The sequence below is a fragment of the Hippopotamus amphibius genome, chromosome 10, assembly GCF_030028045.1.
Source record: "Hippopotamus amphibius kiboko isolate mHipAmp2 chromosome 10, mHipAmp2.hap2, whole genome shotgun sequence".
Classification (NCBI taxonomy): Eukaryota; Metazoa; Chordata; class Mammalia; order Artiodactyla; family Hippopotamidae; genus Hippopotamus; species Hippopotamus amphibius.
In genome coordinates this window covers 12,062,922-12,071,097 of record NC_080195.1, presented here as the reverse complement: position 1 = coordinate 12,071,097, position 8,176 = coordinate 12,062,922, and positions in this window count along the sequence as shown.

The following is an 8,176-nucleotide window of genomic DNA, read 5'->3' as shown; positions in this document are numbered from 1 at the left end:
ATTTATTTCTTAAAGTGAGTTATGATGAAAAAAGTTTGAAAGCCGCTGATGAGCACATACAAAAGATGAAACAAATTTTATATGAAGACTGTTAATTTTTAAAAAGCCAAAATGTGCCTTTCCAAGTGCTAAGAACGTTGTTGATTTTGCATTATTCCTGAAGACCAGTCAAGTAAAGCCACGTGGCATAGTATGATGGAGAGAGAGGAGCAAAACGTTTGATTTAGAGTAGGATTTTTTTAATGACTTTGCAAATTTGTGAAAATTCTTGCAGGGCAGTTGTTGCTTATATGAAGAACTGAAGAGAACACCTAAGAGCTGAATAAATAAATAATTTTAATAGCTTTAATTTCATACTGATAAGAACCCAAAAATAAGAAAATTAGTTCAATTTTTCCACCATTTCCAGAGGAGTGATCATGTCTTCCTGGGTTTCCTGTATCAATCCAGTTTCCAAAATAAATTATAACCTGCTGCTGGTGATGATAAAGTAGACAGGAAACACTCCCACCCCTGCCCGTTCTCCCCTTTGTTACTGCCGGCAGCTGGAAAGTTTGACGTGACCTTGCACGTTTCTCGGTGGCCTTCCGCAACTATAAGAGGTCTTTTTCTGTGGCTCCCACAAAGGTTTGGCCTGTTGGGAAACTCTTCTGATATTTTAAACAATAAACCATCCCTATGATGAGTTCTTTCTTCTTTCATTCATAAAAGAGAATACAAGTTATAAAAGGAGGACGCTGTCCCTGGAGGGGATGGGAGGGCAGAAGGGGAGATGCAGATAGAATTTTGCTTCATAATTAAGTGGTTAGAAATTAAGTTTAAAAGTTTTTTCACCGATGACAGTGTTTGGAGTGCAGAAGGAGATAAGGAGAAAGGTTCTCCTGTGTGGAACTGCAGAGGACAAGCCTTAGCAGTCGCACTGTGTGTAGACTGAGGAATCCTTTGCCCTCACGTGCTCCAGCCCTTCGTTCGGCTGCTACCGCAAGGTGACGCTGCGTGTGTGTTTTTACAGAGGGCAGTAGGTGTTCTGAATCACTCTCCCCCTCACCTGCGGAGGAGCAGACTAAGACTTGGACCCTCGTATCCTGGGAAAATCTGAATCCCTCTGAGGTGTCAGTGGAAGCAGACACTATTCCTGCGTTCTTTTCACTGTCTGTTTTGAACTCTTAAAATCACACCTTTTGCAAATTCTACCCAATTGTATGATTTTTTGAAAACACAAATGTGAAAGAAGTTAGAAATGAAAACTTTTTCTCCTTTTTCTGTCCTATGTCTCTGAAGTTTGCTAATCTAGAATTTGTCAGTTGGCCATTTCACTCGATAAATACTGAATACATTAACTAAATATTCCTTACCTTCCAGGGGCTGCTCAAAGATAAAGTTTTAAATCAATGGATGTTATTTATTTAAAATCTTCATGGTAACAGAGAAATCGTGGAGTTTGGTTATGAGAATGTCCATCCATCTGCTAAAAGAAAACTTCGCTCCTACTACATGCTGACAAATGCCATCTGTTAAATTTTTCCCTTAGTTTCTATCTTTTTCTCCAAGTCTGGTTGCTTTTTATTGTTTGGTTTTTGTTGTTGTTGTTGTTGTTTTTTACTTTTTGGCTGCTCCATGCAGTATCTTAGTTCCCCCACCAGGGATTGAACCCGTGCCCCCTGCAGTGGAAGCACAGAGTCTTAACTGTTGGACCACCAGAGAAGTCCCCAACCAAGTCTGTTTTTCACTCTGAGCAAGACCGACAAGCCTCTACTTCCCCCCACCCCCAGCTTTCATGAGTTGTAATTGACATACGACATTGTATAAGTACAACGTGTGATGATTTGATAACACTTATCGTGAATATTATGATTAACACCTCCCTCTCTTCACATAATTATTTTTGCGTGTGGTGAGAGCATTTAGGATCTATTCGCTTTGCTAAATATAAAATACAGTCCTGTTAACCGTAGTCCCCATGCTGGACATGAGATCCCCAGAACTTATTCATCTCACAGCCGGAAGTTTGGACCCTTTGACCAGCCTCTCCCCTTTTTCCCAACCCTCCAGCCCCTGGCAGCCACCAGTCTACTTTGTTTCTGTGCATTTGGCTTTTTCAGTTTCCACATACAGGTCGTACAGGATTTGCCTTTCTCTGTCCGACTTATTTCAGTTAGCGTAATGCCCTCAAGGTCCATCCATGTTGTCACAAATGGCAGGATTCCCTCTTTCTCGTGATTGAATGATAGTCCATTGTATAGAGGGCTTTGAGCAGAGGAGTGAGGCGACCTGACTTTTGTTGGAACAGTGCGTTGTGCCTTCTGTGTTGGGAATGCACTGACGTAGGAAGGAAGGCAGGGAGAGACCAGTGGGGAGGCTGTTGCAGAAATGCGGGTGAAAATAATGGTGGCTTGAACTAGGGTGGGAGGGTGGGGGGTGGAGCTGGGTGAGCAGTGATCAGCTTCTGGATGTGGGTTGAGAGAACCGCTCACAGGGTTTGCTAACGGACCGGGAGAAGGATGTGGGAGAAATAGACATGCATCAGTAAGGACTCCTCGGGAATTCTCTGGCGGTCCAGTGATTAAGACTGTGCTTTCACTGCGGAGGGCCCAGGTTCAGTCCCTGGTCAGGGAACTAAGATTCCACAAGCCATGTGGCGTGGCCAAATATAATAATAATAACTCCTAAGATTTTCACCTGAGCAATTGCAAAAAGTCAATTGTTAGAGACATTAATTCTCCCTAAATTATGCTACAAATTAATCTCAGCGAACTTGCAACTTGATTTTTAAAAGAAAAAAAAAATGTTTATTCTGAAGTTCTTAAGGAAAACCAAGCACACTAAAACAGCCAGAAAAAAATATTGGAAATGAAGAGTAATAGAAGGAGATTTGTTCTACCCATTAGTAAAACACGTCAGGCAACAGGAGTTAAAGTGATAGGTGCTGGGCCTGCTCTGATCAATGAAATAAAATAGAATCCAGAACTAGACCTAAATATGTCCTGCAATTCATGCCATCTCTGTAGAAAATACAGCCTCTTCAATAAATGGAGTTAGAACAACTGGATAGCCACCTGGGGGGAAGGAAGGAAAGGCATTCCTCTCTCACTCTTTACATCGCAGTAACTTCCATAGATGCAGAAAAAAAATGTTGGAGATTCTTAAGTGTATAATTTGAGAATGAGATGACCTTCTTTATGTAGGACACAAAACCCTGAAGCCATAAAGAAAATGCGAAGTTGGATGACGTAAAAATGAAAAAATTCTGCATAGAAATAATTTCCATAACTAAGACAAACAACAAAATTACTTTTCTTTTTGAAAAAAAATTTCACTTTCAAAAGAAAAATTACTTTCAACATACATAGAAACAGCTCTTAGAAATTGTCAAGAAGAAATTATCAATAGAAAAATGAGCAAAGAATGTGACAGTTTTAGAAAAGGAAACATAAATGACAAAAAGATGTTCACTCTCATAATAAGAGAAATCCAATCTGCAATGAGATTCCATTTTTCTCCTGTGAGATTGGCAAAGACTAAAAAGTTTGATAACGCCATTTTGGTAGGTGTGAGGAAAAAGGCTTTCTCCTACAGTTTTTTGAGTGTAAATTATACAACCTTTATGAAAGACAATTCAGCATTGCCTGTTGAAATTGCAAATGCTGTTGGTCCAGAAATTCCACCTCTAGGAATGGCTCCCACTTCTGTGCTTGTCTGTGTGTGAAATGACCTGTGTGTGTGGATAATGTACCTTATTATTACTTGTCCCTAATCAGTATCAAAGGCACCAGATTGGATTTAGGATCTACTGCAAGGTGGCAGAGTGACTCCTGAGCTCTTGACCTGAGCAACTGCAAAAAATCAGTTGTTAGAGACATTAATTCTCCTTAAATTATCCTATAAATGTAAGGTAAACTCAGTGGTAGAGTGAAAAGGGCCTTTGCATCAGAATCAAGCAGAAGTATTAACGGTATACCCTTCTGCATTATTTGTGTGAATTTAAGTAAATGATGTGTCTCAGCCTCAAGCAGTTCAACTGTAAGATGAGGACTTGCTGGGCGCAGCAGACCGCTGCGAGGCCCGAGGACCCCGCCAGCACAACGTGACTGCCATGCGCCCTGCTCACCCCGCAGGGCAGGAGACGAGCTTGTCCACTCCTGCTGTAAAGGTGCCGAGCCCTTGGCCCTGGGTTCCGTAGCTATAGCACGACCCACAGCCACCATGCCCATCCCGTGGGGTGTGGGGTCAGGGACGCTGGCTCCATCATGCTGAGCTGCGGTCACTTGCTGTGCTGAGTAATCAACTTCCTCACTCTGGTCCATGGAGTCTTGTTTACTCCCCGCAACTATGGAGTTGTGGCCAGGCCATGAGCTTGCTTGCTTTGTCACCTCCTTTGCAGCCTTTTACTTCTTGCCATCCTCTGTGAGGCTGGGGCTTTTCCCCTGTCAGGAGTAATAAACAGTACCTTGAATTGAAAGGCTGTTATGAAGATTAGAGAAAACGTTTGTAAAGAGCCTAAAACCATAACGGGTACAGAGTAGGCAATAAGTGGCAGTTATTATTTTAAAAATAAATATCTTTGTCGACTTTGTTCTTCAAATCAGATGTCCTTGAAGATCAATATCAAACGTTTTCTAGTTTGTAACCTCGGCTGTCTACCATTCCGCTATATAGATAAATGAAATAGAGAAAAATACATTAAAAAATTTTTTTCTTTATTGAGGTAACATTGGTTTATAAGTTTCATTAAATTTCTACTTCTGTAGACCCTACAGCATGCTCACCACCAAAAATTTAGTTTCCATCCATCACCATACAGTAGACCCACTTGACCTATTTTGCCCTCCCCACCCGGACCTCTGCCCCTCTGGTAGCCAATACTCTGATCTTGAAATCGATGTGTTTGTTTGGTTTGGTTTAGTTTGACAAATGCATTTTATTTATTTTTATTTTCTTTTTTTTTTTTAAGAACTGTTATTGAGATATAATTGACATACAATAAACTGCGTATATTTAAAGTGTAAAATTTGATATTTTTTTCTTATTGGTAATGTATATATGGCAATCCCAATCTCCCAATCCATGCCCCCCCACCCCCACCCCCCACTTTTCCCCCTTGGTGTCCATATGTTTGTTCTCTACATCTGTGTCTCTATTTGTGCCTTGCAAACCGGTTGATCTGTACCATTTTTCTAGAATCCACATATATGCGTTACTATACGATGTTTGTTTTTCTCTTCTGACTTACTTCACTCTGTATGACAGTCTCTAGCTCCATCCATGTCTCTACAAATGTCCCAATTTCATCCCTTTTTACGGCGACAAATGCGTTTTCCAAACCTGTGTTTTTCTAACAGGCTTCACAACCCAGTGTATGAGTGGGTATAAATTCAACTTAGTGGGCTTCCAACAGCAATTTTTTTAAATGAACACAACAGAGTAAAATAGATCAGAATACAATGTACACGCTAAGAATAGGTAATCTTCTGTGAAACATTTCCAGCTTGTTTTAGAACCAGTGTGTGCTTAATACTGGGCTGTGATGGGAAATGTACTGTGAGTTCTATTTTCTAAAAATTGAAAACCACTTTTCCAAATTCTAAATTGCTGCTTGTCTTGAATACCTGTGAGGATTTCAGTAGAATCGGATCAAATAATCCTGTACTTAACCAGAACAGTGCTTAGATGGGATAGCAGGAAGTCAGCAGGAGTGAATTCTAACAAGCCAGCCAGCCAGAGTGTCTCCGGAGCTTTGTTCTGATACCAGTCCATCTAACAGAGTCCCTGAGAGTTCTGCTAAGAGATCACAAGAAACACATTCTACCACTTTCATTGCCAGCAAATGGAGCCTTGCTTTAAATTTGTAGTTTCCTTCTAATTTAGAGGAGAATCTGGCATTTTATTTAAGCCTCCTGTGTCTTTAATAAGCTCCAGAATTAGCTAGTGTCCCACTGTTTCCCACCTGAGCTGTCCCTCTGAGTCATTCTAAGCACACCATGCTTTACACAGAACCCCTACTCTGCTACTGGGTTGAGTCAGTGATAAAAAACAAAAATATACTCCGTTTTGCCACCCACATTGTGATTCTGCAAGCAAAAGGCGAAAGTCGTTCTGAAGCAATCTGATCATCAGTTTAACATTTCTTTCTCTGTCTTTCTAAATCTCACCCTTCAACAATGTCCCTTTTCCATACTCAGTGGTTTTATTGATTAGTGAGAGAATTGCTGAGTGACAGCAGTTTAGTAGGAAAGGCCTGTCGGGCATCTCCACGCAGACAGTGGTCCCAGGCTTGGCTGCAAAGAAAGCGCCTGAATCCGTGTCAGTACCTGGTGCCGGGGGCCCTGGTCCCTCCCCCTTGGGCCATTGGGCTGAGGCACGTTCGCCAGCACTTGTCTTAACGTCCGTCCCCCATGAGGACTGTACTTTCTTGACCTTCACTGATGAACTCAGCATTTGGTTTCTGCAAGGACTTACAGTTTAGATCAGGAAGAGGCAATCTGTGAGCACTTAGGGCAGAGATTCCGGGGAATACTCACTAGCTGAGCACTAGCATGGCGGCCTAAGTGAAACCACAGAGAGAGACCTGTTCTTCCCCCTGGGGGTCCCCCCTTCCCTGTCTCCCTCCTCTGTTCCATAGACACTCAGCGCCCACGTGCTCCTGGGAAACCCCAAAGTTCCCACTTCCCGTCCCCCTCCTTGTACCTGCCCATATCCTAAGTTCCCTGTCCACGTTGCCCATGAACACTCACATTAACACCTCTGTGTAAAGGCCACTCCTCAGTTTGGGGGAAAACCACTTGCTTAAAGTAGCTCATTTTCCCGCCATCACCCTAACACGCCCCCCCCCCCCCCCCGGGGCTGCGAGGATACTCAGGTTCACCGCGGTTCCCTGATGCACTGAGTAAAAGACCTCCATTCTAGCCAAGGCTGCATCCCCACTTGGATTCTAAGTCCTGTCGCCTCTCCAGGACTTTGCAGTCACCTGTTTCTCGCTGCGTCGTCAGTTGCTGTCTACCAGATCCTTCCCTTCGGCCAACATGCGTGCTCTGCTATCTCCATGCAAACAAGAAAATCCCTTCTTTGACCCCCCACCCGCCTGCATCTCACCGCCCCATCTCTCTCCTTACCCACACATCGAAGCTTCTCCTGAATAACTGACCTTCATGCTCAATAGGTGCCAGACCTGAGGTAGAAACCCTTTTCGTTCCCATTTACAGTGGCTCCATTCATTCCAGATTGCCTGTCACCTGCCCAGGCCAGTGTGCCTTTCCAGCGTCACAAACGGATGGCGTTTGGGGACCTCCGAGAACCTGCCAGTTCACTGGGTGCCAACTGCACCGTGCTGACCAGCAGGCTTGGTCTTTGATTCAAAAAGAGACACATTCGCGTAGACAGTGGCTCCTGGAAGGTTTGTGCCCTACTGGGAGCGCTGGAATACTGGGGGGCCTGACCTCACTGGCTTCTGGACGTCCACGGAAGGCCAGGGAGTGTCAAAGCCCATAGCGGGTCAGAGTCAGGTCTTCCTTCTCTAGAATAAATTCATTTGCTTGTTTCATACTCCTCGGGAGATCCCTACAACTTGGCATTTAGCCATCAGGACAGATGACCTTTATTTCAGCAAATATTTCTGACTGAGCACTTATAGAAGATGTGCATCACGAATGGCTTGTCTCTGTAGAGGGGGTGAAAGACGTAGCCAGGAAAGTCTTCAGGAGTGCCGGCCGCTCATTCTCCTTCCTCACCCTGTGCATGGTTTGTTCCTCCTTGTCCAGGCCCATCGATCTGAAATAATCATCCAGCTCCTGGGTTCCTTCATCTTCCCCAAAACATAACGCAGGAACAATGCCCTCCTAGAAGCCTTACTCTCCCCCAAATCTAAACACTACGTGAATCCATTAGCGTCCCTTCAAGCCATCATAACCCTAAAGATGTGAAAATGTGAGATTGCAAACAAATCGAAGTACAGAAATACAACATTTAAGACCTCCATGAGCTGTTGTAAGGTTTGGTCTGGCCCTGCTAAGAGCCAAGAGCAGGCAGTGAGATATGGCGGGACTCAGAGAGATGTTCTTGCTTTTGGGCCTAAAACCAAGAGCCTGTAAGGTTTGAACTTGCTGTTGTGTGTCACCTTGTGATCAGAGAGACAGACTGTCACACAGACTGGATGCTTAAAAAGCCTACAGGTTCTAGACAG